The sequence below is a fragment of the Mus caroli genome, unplaced genomic scaffold (assembly GCF_978045245.1).
Source record: "Mus caroli unplaced genomic scaffold, Mus_caroli_1 scaffold_7, whole genome shotgun sequence".
Classification (NCBI taxonomy): Eukaryota; Metazoa; Chordata; class Mammalia; order Rodentia; family Muridae; genus Mus; species Mus caroli.
The window spans coordinates 100,972,446-100,983,597 of record NW_028227262.1 but is presented as its reverse complement, the minus strand read 5'-3'; the positions used below and the strand labels follow the sequence as shown (position 1 = coordinate 100,983,597).

The following is an 11,152-nucleotide window of genomic DNA, read 5'->3' as shown; positions in this document are numbered from 1 at the left end:
GGGGGTATAGCTCAGGGGTAGAGCATTTGACTGCAGATCAAGAGGTCCCTGGTTCAAATCCAGGTGCCCCCTACCACAAGATTGTTTTTACTCATGGAGATATCACATACTCAGCCCTGTTTCTTCCATTCACTCCAGTCTTGGACACACATCATACTTGCACACCCAGAGAGAAATACACACACACACACACACACACACACACACACACGCAATTGTAAGCATACACACACACATCACCAGTGTTGGAAATTTTCAGTGTCTCTGTAATACTAATTTTCATAATTTAATACTAATTTAAATAAATTAAATAAATAATTTCATAATTTAATACTAATTTTCATTAGTGGTGAGTCAGGTTTCCTAGGACGCTGGAGATGAGAAGTCACAGAGCATCCCTGGTGAGGCAGTGCAGGGATGTGGTGCTAATGGGAGAACCTACACAGGTACCAGGGTGTAGGTCACTGGCAGGGTAATTGCTTACAGTTCATCCAATCCCTGACTCAAGGCTGTACCCTGCTGGCTACACTGCTAGCCATGTCACTCTCCAGAGACCATTCACTCTCTGATTCTCACTTCCTTTACAGGATAGGCTGCCCCATCCCACCTGTCTGTCCAGCATCTGTGATCTGGATCTTTTCTTGTGTTTCTAGCATCTGTGTGTACAACAGTGACAAGCAAGCAGCAATAGCCCTTCAAGGGGCAGTTACTTTTAAGCTCTTCCTAGCTTGTGAATTCTCCCTTTTTATATCTAACAATTCTTGGGATAGGAATAGAACTGGGCCTCTAATCCTAGGCAGAAGGTTCTTCAGGTCAGTGAGAGAGGCCTCATAAGTCCAAGGGAGTTTGCAGAGGGTTAAATAGGGACATGACAATGAATAGGCCAAATTCTATACTGTGTTTAGTTTGCATGGCAGTCGAAGGCAATTCTGTGTCTTATTTAAGCTTTGAAAGAAAAATTCTGCAGAAGGGGTGGATGAATTGTATTGGCTACTTCAAACTGGAAAGGTAATGGCTTTTTATGTTTTGGAGAGCAGATGGCTTTTTTGATAGAAAAATCTCAGAACCCATTGTGGATACAGATAGAATACAGTTCAGAAGTACAACTTCCAGGTTTAGCATCCTTCACACAGGTCATCTTTTATGATCATCTGCAACTTACATGTGTTCAAGTGCTTATATTATTATAAGTGCTTATAACAACACAATGGGTGCCATTTGAGGAGAAGGACATCCAGAACTCTTCACTGAACGGCAGAGAAATTGCTGCATGAGACAACCTGCTCACTTTTCATCTTCCTGGAGCCTTTGTCTACAGCAAGTATCTCTTCGTTTCACTGAGTTCTGTGTTCCGTGTCCTGTGAGTTCTCTTAGCAGTGTAGGACACAGCAGTAACAGAACCTAGGTCTTCAGTGATGCACCTCCTTTCCATAAAGCTGGGGGGGGGGTCTCATTAATGCAAGCTTTTATTTAGTGTTTTGGTCCTGTAGGGATGAGACTTTTTTTTTTTTTTTTTTTTTTTTGAGACAGGGTTTCTCTGTATAGCTCTGGCTGTCCTGGAATTCACTTTGTAGACCAGATTGGCCTCGAACTCAGAAATCCGCCTGCCTCTGCCTCCCAAGTGCTAGGATTAAAGGTGTGCACCACCACACCCGGCAGGGATGTGACTTTTATTTTCCCAGTTTCATAAACACTCAGAGCATTGTCTGGAACTAGTGGCTTGCTAGTCCCAGGGATCTAACTTAGTCAGGTTTGACAGCAAGCACCTTTAACCACTGAGCCATCTTGCCAGCTCTGCCTGTGGTCTTTCTACCTTCTTCACTATTACCATTCGATACACTATCATGAGTCTAATACCATCGATACTTGACTCCACTGGCATTTTCTTCCTTTGTTCTGGAATAACCAGTCTTTTCTCAAGAGTTATAGACTGAGGCAAAGGAGTCAACCTCAGCTTGGCCTCAACTGGTTCAACTTCTGCAGGTAACCAATGATGTCATTTCTTTGGAATTTATTTTTGTTTCCCATAGTGCCAGCTTCATAGTTTGATTTTCTCCTTTAGTAACCAGCATTATCTACATTCTTTGCTCTCTGTAGGAAACCCTGGTCTCTTCCTTCACTGGGAGGACTGAGGCCATCTGGTGGGAGTTCCTCAGCATCCGTATTCTTCTGTCTTTCCTGTCTCACTTCTCAAGTCTAAGGGGAAAGGTCTGTCACTTCCTCCCCTGAGCTCATCTTGTGAGCCTGGTCTGTCTCTTCATTTTCCCTGAGATCCCACTAAAGAACCAAGAACCTCTTTGGCATCTTCACACAGTGATATGACCCTACAGACTCTACTCAGCTCATAAGAAAGCTATTATAAGCTCAAGTTGGCAGTAATCATGGCCAAGTATGTGTGATGAGATAGAGTGCGTGGGTCTCACTAGCACATGGCAGAACCCAGCAGTCAGGAGCATGGAAGGCTTCTCAGGAGAGCGCCATCCACTGCCCATCACCTCCCTTTCTCTCCATCATCCTGAGGCCTTGTCTGTCTTCCAGTCAGCTCCTAGCAGGCCTGCCTCCAATGCTTGAGAGCCCTCACTCTTTTTTCTCATCAGTTTCTTTCTACTTCACTGCCCTTTGCAACTTCTCAGCATCTCAATGTGTGAATATCGAAAGGCCTAGGATTTAGTCCTTAGACTGTTCCACATTTCTGCTCATGCCTCCTCGGTGACCTCACTTTGCCCTGTGGATGTAATGAGCTCATGACTCTCATATTTATATCATCAGCCAGGACTTCCCTGGTGTAGCAGTTTCCTCCCAGATTGAAACATTCCACTATAATTTTATATATATATATTTTTTTGTAGTTTACTTTTAATGAAGGTCCTTAAAAGTTTTAGCCCCCTTCTAGCCCCCACCTCACCAGAGGTAGTGGAGGAAAAAGGATACGGGGAAATGGACTTGTTTAGAAATGGTTCTTTGGAATAACTCTGATCTGTGTTGTCAGGAAATTGACAGTTCAGTTTACAGGTCAACAGCCTCAGCTTGATGTACTCACAAACACTTTCTGGATTTACCATCAATCCAGTTTGGTACAGTCAGGATAGCAAGCACGAACCAGCAACAGTGATAGTACCTAACAGAGACAGCCAGGCCTCAGCCTCTGCTCAAGTCAGCAGGAGGAACCAGGGAGGACACCAAGAGAAGTCTTTGGCTGTGCCTCTCTCAGTGAAGTGAAGATCAGTAAAGACTGGAGACCAGCAAGCGTTACATAGCTAGCTCTATCAACAAGCCAAGCCCAGCTTCTTTCACTGTCCTATTTATACTCCCTCCAGATATCACGTGTTCCCCACAGGTCTTGCTTTACCATGTGTCTCGCCTCAGCATGTGAGTCTGTCTTAGCTGACATCATGCTGTCCATCAGCCTGAGTCTACAAAAGCAACAAGAAGCCACAACACACCACCAGAAGTTCTTTGCTGTGTTTCTCTCTATGGAGTCCCAACAAATGCAGCTCAACTACATATGCAAGGAGGACCTATATATATGTTGCTAGCAAAACATCCTTCATCACATGTTCTTTCACGTGCTTGTTTTAACAGAACATCCTTTCACCTATGTCTGCCTCAGTGAAACATTCCTTCATGAGTCTGCCTCAGCCTTTCATCCATGTCCACTTCAGCAAAACATTCCCTCACATGTCTACTTTAGCAAAACATACTTTCACTTGCATCTACTTCAGAAAAACATTCGTTCACATGTTTGCCCTAACAAAACACTGTCCAGCACTTTCCAAAGAACCCATAAGTTTCTACTTCATTTCACCATGCACAAAACCTCTTTAAAGCAGAGGGTAAATAACTCAGAATATTGCTGAGACAGTATGAAGGAAATCAGTCCCAGAGGGACTGGCTCATCAGCGCCATTAGGGTATAGAGCTTTAGCTGAGCCCTTTGGTGAAGCAAGATTTGTATGAAGTAGGAAAGGCTTCGGCAGAGCTCAGTGACTTAGACCAGCATATAAAGAGTATCTGTGCAGTGAGAGCAGCCTAAGGAGATAAAGAAAGGTAAAGCAGAGGACCAGGTAGGTCTGGGTCCTTCTAAGACAAGTGTAGCAATATCTAGCTGGAGTTCCTAAGGGGAACATGGCTAGAAAGCAAAACCCTGTGCTAAGGAGCTGCTGGAAGTCTTTAAGGTCCTAGAAGCAGTTCACAGAAGGTAGAGAACAGCACAGATGAAGATGATCAAGCCTGTTCCAGGAGTGGGTAGTCGCCCTTCCCAGGTTAAGGAGGACGCATTTCCCTCTAGTGAAAGCTTATGCTAGAGGTGGATATGGTTTGCCCAGCCAGGAATTCCCCCAATGGTCAGGTGTGGTGAATAGGAAGCAACACCCACATCATTAACCCAGGGCTTCTGGGACCCAGCAGGTATAGCAGCGGGGGAGCAGGGCCCTCTGCCCCCTTGGCCCTGGGTAGGGTTGAGCAGATTATATAAGCTCACTGAATTCATCAGGCATGGAAAAATGTAGGGAGGCTTCATGGAAGAGCTCCAGGACGTGGAAACGTAATGGTTCTGAGAGCATGACTGAGGATTGCAGGCAGCTAATTAAGTTAGCACCTCCTATCTATGCTTTGTACCTGACCTTGATCTTTGGAGGAAACAAATGATACAAATGGATGGAACCTTTCCATGCTGTATTAGACCCTGCTCATTTCAACTTTAGTTAGTTATCTTCTTAGTTGTGAACTTCTGGGCTCACCCGACACTTGCTGAGAACAGATGGCATCAGACTTTCAGAGTGTGTCACCAAGGTTATTTTTGGAGCCCTTTGCCTTAGAGTTTCACTGCTGTGAAGAGACACTGATCACTGATGGCAGCTCTTACAAAAGAAACATTTAATTGGGGCTGGCTTACAGTTTCAGAGGTTTAATCCATTATCATCATGGTAGGGTGGTGTGCAGGCAGACGTGGTGCTGGAGAAGTTCTACATCCTGATCCACAGGTAACAAAAGGAGACTCTGTGTCACCCTGAGCATAGGAAACCTCAAAGCCTACCCCCACAGTAACACATTTCCTCCAACAAGGCCACGCCTACTCCAACAAGGTCACACACTATGGATCGTGCATTCAAACACGAGTCTGTGGGGGCCATGCCTATTCAAACCACCACACCCCTATTTGTTATGGGATAATGATTCGGGATGTTGCCTTATTCTGTTTATCCAGTGAAAAAGTTTTTGATATAGTGATGACATAATGCTAATATCTGAGTGTTTTGCAGATTTGGAAAGCCATTGGAGAAATAACCAGGTATAGTGTTTCCAGGTTTATATGCTCAGTGTGATACACAGTCTCCTTTTGTTACCTGTGGATCAGGATGTAGAACTTCTCCAGCACCTTATAACCTACAATAGCTGGGTCAACTGAAAGGAAAAATATCACGAGGTATGCTACATTGGTAGAAAAGGACACTCACAGAAGCCATAATGTTATTAATAAATAATGTTATTAAATAAAACCCCCAAAGCTATGTACCACCATGCCACACAGGATGTGCTTGCACAATAGTGGCTCTACTGCCATTGGTAAGTCTTCCAATTTGACTTAAAGCCTGCTCCATAAGAGGGAGTTTCATGTCTAGTACTATGATCCAGGAAAAAAAACGCTGTGGCTAGAGTGAACATAGGTCCCAACAGGGAAGCAACTTTTATCCTTTTACCAGATGGATGTGATGTACCAGTCAAACTGCCTTGTAAACATTTGCGTTTATACCCATAGATCACTGTTGTGAGCTTCAACTCATAACCAATGGTGAAATGCTTAAGAACACATACACATAGTCTGTAGCTATGACATAGATGGATACCTATAGTTACCCCCTCCAAGGATCAGGGGTCGTCAGGAAAGAGAGGTCAGAAAGACTCTAAGAGCTGTAGGAAGGGGTGGACTCTTGTGTAGCAGTTTCTTTGGATATTGAACCATTCTATTCTGCAGGGAAGCTCCTTAAGCAGAAGGCAAATAACTCATAAAATAGTTTCAGGAAGTCCATGAAACTGACCAGATTCACTAGGTCCCTCCTTCCTTTCCAGAGTAAGCAGTAAAGCTGTCATTCACAGACAAACCAAGCGGCAAAAATGTGGAGACCAGCTGATCTGCCTGGAAGAGGTTTAGATCAACTGAATCACTTGGAAAAGACTCTCCAACCTGTTGAGCTACCTGCAGGCTATGCAGGATGCTCCAGGTTCCAAGTTCTTATGAGCTGTCACTCATGCTGGGGTAGGCTTTGGTGGTGCAGTTGTTTTGAGTCATTTATGCTTCTTGAAGTAACTTTTCACCCGCATTCTTGTAAGTAATCCCAATTAAACTTAGTAGCTCACCAAACTGAACTTGGGTAGTACGCACACTTTAGTCTGCCATGGACTCCTTATCTGTGGTGAGTAGGTGTGTGTGTTGTGTCTCCACAGGAAAAAGACTTGTCATGAATGCAACATCCCTTTAACCTCCACCTTCATCTGGGCCTCTCCCTTTTGTTTTAAATGACTAAAGTAATGCCATCCTCTCCTAATTTTATTTTGTCTTTGTCTTGTTTCTTTTTAGCCTTTCATCTCCCAACAGCCACTTTCATCTTAACAATACTTTTGTGACTGTCCATGTCCTTGTTCCAAAATGGATTATGGAAAATACTACTGAACTTTACAACAAAAGCAGAGGTTATTAGGCTGCCCCAGTCCCCTCACTAATGTGACCCCCTTCAAACACTGATGTGATTGTTATCTTTTAACAACACACCCTTGGTGCCCTCAGCTTGGGCTTTAACTGTCTTAATCAGTGTGGTTGTGAATAAATATTTTGCATGGATCTTTTCATTTGGAGGCTCCAGCCTCACTGATGGCATGCTCCGTGGGACTCAGCCTCACTCATGGCCTTTGCTGCCAGGGAGAGGCTGCAGGGAAGGCGACCCTGGCAAATGCTCCAAGGCCCTGCTCTTTCACAGAGTCTGGACAGGTCTGGAGTAACTACCGCGTCACTGACATTAAAACAGTCCTCTGACACTCCACAGTGGTAAGTCTGTATACTGAGTCCATGTTGAGTTTGAGGCCCATGGGGAGCCTTTTAATTAAAGGGGCTAGCTAGGCTCCGGAGGAAACCCCCCAATTAAGAGGAATAGACCCTTTTCCTGGGAGACACTTTCTTATGGAAAAGGGATAAATGCCCAAGGGATCTTTCTTGAGATTATGGAAAGATATCCCCATTCAGGGAGCCCTCTTATGGTTTTTCTGCTTGGGGATAAAAACTTCCAACAGCAAATCCTTCCCCAATTCTCCTATGCTATACTGGGAGCTACTATCTTGGTTCTACCTCTCATGAGAGATGTGGCTTTGATTTTGCTTAAATGAATGGCCAGCCAACTGTATGAATGAGTGAACATGTGATGAGCAAGCTTGGTCCAGGGAATTTTTTTTATTTAATTCCTTGATTTTGTTGCTGGTGTTTCCATTTTGACTCCTCTCCCCAAAAGTAAGTTGGGTGACTTGCTTAAAATTCTGCGGATTTCTCCAGATTCTGCCACTAGGTGGCATCCTGTGTACGTTGTTGTTAGCTGTCTTTTGTTTTTGTCTACAACAGAAAAGGAGAGGAGGAGGAGTGCGGAAGAGATGGAGGAAGGAAGGAAGGAAGGAAGGAAGGAAGGAAGGAAGGAAGGAAGGAAGGAAGGAAGGAAGGAAGGAAGGAAGGAAAGGAGGAGTCTCCCTTTCTCTCTAGGACAGGAAAATTCTAGTTATCTCAGTCTGCTCCTGGAGTCATACACAGCTGCCCCTCCTCCAGTGCCTCTAAGGTGGGGGTGAGGGGTGGGGCATCAGGGCATGCAGTGGGGGGTGAGAGTGGGAGTGGGCATTCATAGGACACCCAATTCAAGATACACTTGCTTTGGGCACAAGCCCAGCCCGTCCTGGGTGCCCAGACTCCCACTCCTGTCCAGAAGATGGGGATCTGCTGAAGGTCTTAAGCCCCTGCAGTGCTAGCCAGAAAGCTGCACCAAGGCCTGAGCTACCAGAGGCTGCAGTGAGTAGGCTTGCCAGGGATGGGGGGCAGGGTGCTCGGCTCTGATGCTGGGTTCCCTGTCACTGACCTGTTTTTTCACTGTAGAAGGTGTTGCTCCCTCCTGGAGCAGTGACAATGACTTCAGAGGACATCACTCTTTCCTGATCTGTGATCCTTTCTCTGCTTCTGAAACTGGAAGACCTAGACCCTTCCCCCCTTTCTGATCACCCCTGAACCCTATGCCCTCCTAGACTCCATCCTCTAAACCTGTTAGATCTAGTGGGGAAACCCCCACCCAATTCCCGATTCGGCGTGCACCCAAAAAATCACGAAGGACCATCTCTTGATGTAATTACATGAGGACGTTTAATTACGGAGCTCCGGACCGATATGCATCCCACACAGGAGATAACGGGTGTCAGTCCCGAGGCTAGAAAGCTAGGGGTTTTTATGGGGTAAGGGGCTTAGGGGTGTGGAATTCAGCATAGTGACACACTATTGGCTTATTTAAACATTAACAGAAAGATTACAGGGCATCAGGACTTTGTTCCTGTGGGCTGGGGGCTTATCTTTGTTCACATAGCAGCCAGTTGATGTATGACTTTACCCGGCATCAAGGGGCAGTAGACAGAGGGGAGGTTCCGGCCAGGTGGTCTTGACTCAGATAATATAGCCCTGCTGGTCCTTTTCATCTTTACAGTCAAGATGTTCTTAGGAATGCCTTAACAACAGCCCTGCCCTGGCATGCCTGGGGGCTGTTCTGCTTTGTTCTCAGTCCCAGGCCGGGCCGTGGGCTCCTAAACAACTCACAAGTTACAATATTTCATCTTCCTTCACACCCACTACCTGATATGACTGTCACCAACTTCTGCCTCTTTACTTCAGAGTAAAGGGAACATTGACATATTGGGACAGATGTTGGTACTCTGTCTGGACTCCAACCCCAGGTAGGTCTGGCTCACTATAAAAGGGGCTGCTTGCTCCCTCCTCCCTCATTTGTTCAATTGTCTCTCTTACCCCCTTGATCCCAGTCTCTCCCCATTCCCTTTCCCCCTTTCACCATGTGGCGGCCATGGCTGGCCTCTACTTCTCTACTCTCTCCTTCTCTCTGCCTTTCTCTGTCTCTACTATACTCTTGACTTCCCTCCCCATGCCCTGAATAAACTCTATTCTATACTATACCATTGTGGTGTGGTGTGGCTGGTCCTTCAGGGGGAAGGGATGCCTCGGCATGGGCCCACTGAGACATCCCCTTCCCCCCATACCTCAACACAGAACACATCTCCTCAAATCCTTTATCTTCTTATAATCACAACAACAGAGGCAGGAGAGAGAGAGAGAGAGAGAGAGAGAGAGAGAGAGAGAGAGAGAGAGAGAGAGAGAGAGAGAGAGAGAGAGATTTTTTTCCTCAGCAACTGGTATGGATGTGGAAAAGTCACTCCTCTTTGAAAGAGCTTTCCCATCCAAGAGGCCTGATTTGGAACCCAATCCCCAGTACCAATGAGGCTCCCAGACCCTGAACACTTTTCATTGGTACCTTACAACTGGGATCTAGGGTGCAGCTCAAAAAACGCACTAGTTTGTCTAAGACTACTCAGGTTCTTTGGGGCCCAAAAGAATATCCCAGGGCATTTCTGAAACAATTACAAAATTATATCTCTCTCTCTCTATCTATCTATCTATCTATCTATCTATCTATCTATCTATCTATCTATCTAATTTTGATCCACAGGTTTCATAAAATGCTAGGACATTAAGCTTAGCTTGTCACTCAATCGCCTCTGGATATCCAGAAACAAAAGACACCTCCAAAAGCTAGAGGACTTGGCAGGGATAATAAATACCTCTCAGTTCATCAAAGTGACCCAAAAGGTTTATAATAATCAAAACACTGAAAAAAGACAAAAATGAGCTGCCTTGGCCATTGATTGAGCCACACACAGACAGACAAAGATCGTGATTTCCAGTAAACCCACTCTAAGCTTCCAACTGCTTGTACCCTGCCCCCCCCAAACCCCCCAAAACGAAACAGGAAAAAATGGAAAAGATGAAGAAGGCCCCCAGGAAAGGGATCAGTGTGCATACTGTTTCCAGGAAGAATGAACCTTCAAACTGTCCTAGACCCAGGAAACCCTCTCAATGAAGGCGCCAGGCCTCTGCTCTCTTCAGCCTCCAAGAGCCCTTGGTCACTGTGTCGTTGTAGGCCATCCAGTTAAGGTTTTAATAGACACTGGGACAGGAGTTTCTGTTTTGAAAAATTCAATGGGATGCTCCGGGAAGGGGGATGCCTGGGGCAGGGCACCATCTCAAAGGCAAACGAGATGGGGGATGGGATGAGGAACTCTGGGAGGGGACCAGGACTGGGGGGGGGGGGATGTCTGGGATGTAAATAAATAAAATAATTAATTTAAAAAGAAAAATTCAATGGGGCCAGTTAATATAGGCCACAATCAGGTGACTAACTCCTCTGTGGTGGCCCCAGATTTCCCTTTCTCCTCATGCTTGGAACTATCTGCAGCTGGCAAAACCATGCCTCAGCTGGAGTAAAGTAAATCAAAGCAGCCCATATCCCACACCTGGATTAAAATGAAAACATACTCCTACAGTATTACTGTGTTTTTTGTTTTTTTTTTTGGCTTTTCGAGACAGGGTTTCTCTGTATAGCCCTGGCTGTCCTGGAACTCACTTTGTAGACCAGGCTGGCCTCGAACTCAGAAATCCACCTGCCTCTGCCTCCCGAGTGCTGGGATTAAAGGCGTGCGCCACCACGCACGGCATTACTGTGGTTTTTAAAGAAGCCAAAATTCCAGAATTCTCTCTACAGAGGAATTTGTTATCTGAGAGACCCTGTTGAGGTCCCAGTCCACCATCAGTTTTCCCTTGTTCAAGTCCAGTAATACTGTCTGGGTCAAGCAGAGAGCCAAAGGAGCACTGAAAGAACCCTGAGTGGTGATTCTCTCCACTTCCATGGCTGTGAAGGTAGCTGGCATTACACCATGGATTCACCACACCCAGGTCAGGAAAGCAGCAACCATGGCAGCCACCACCAAATGGACTGTCTCCTGGACTATGGACCTGTTAAAATGAAGGTTTCATCAGGGTTCTTCTACCCCCTGCCCCTTTACCTCCTCCA

At 45.6% G+C, this 11,152-nt stretch overlaps 1 non-coding gene across 1 annotated transcript; it reads left to right on the top strand.

The window, feature by feature from the left end:
- On the top strand, positions 1-72 carry Trnac-gca (transfer RNA cysteine (anticodon GCA)). The gene has a single exon. It is a non-coding gene; the product is annotated as a tRNA-Cys (tRNA).
- The last annotated feature ends 11,080 nt before the right edge of the window (positions 73-11,152 follow it).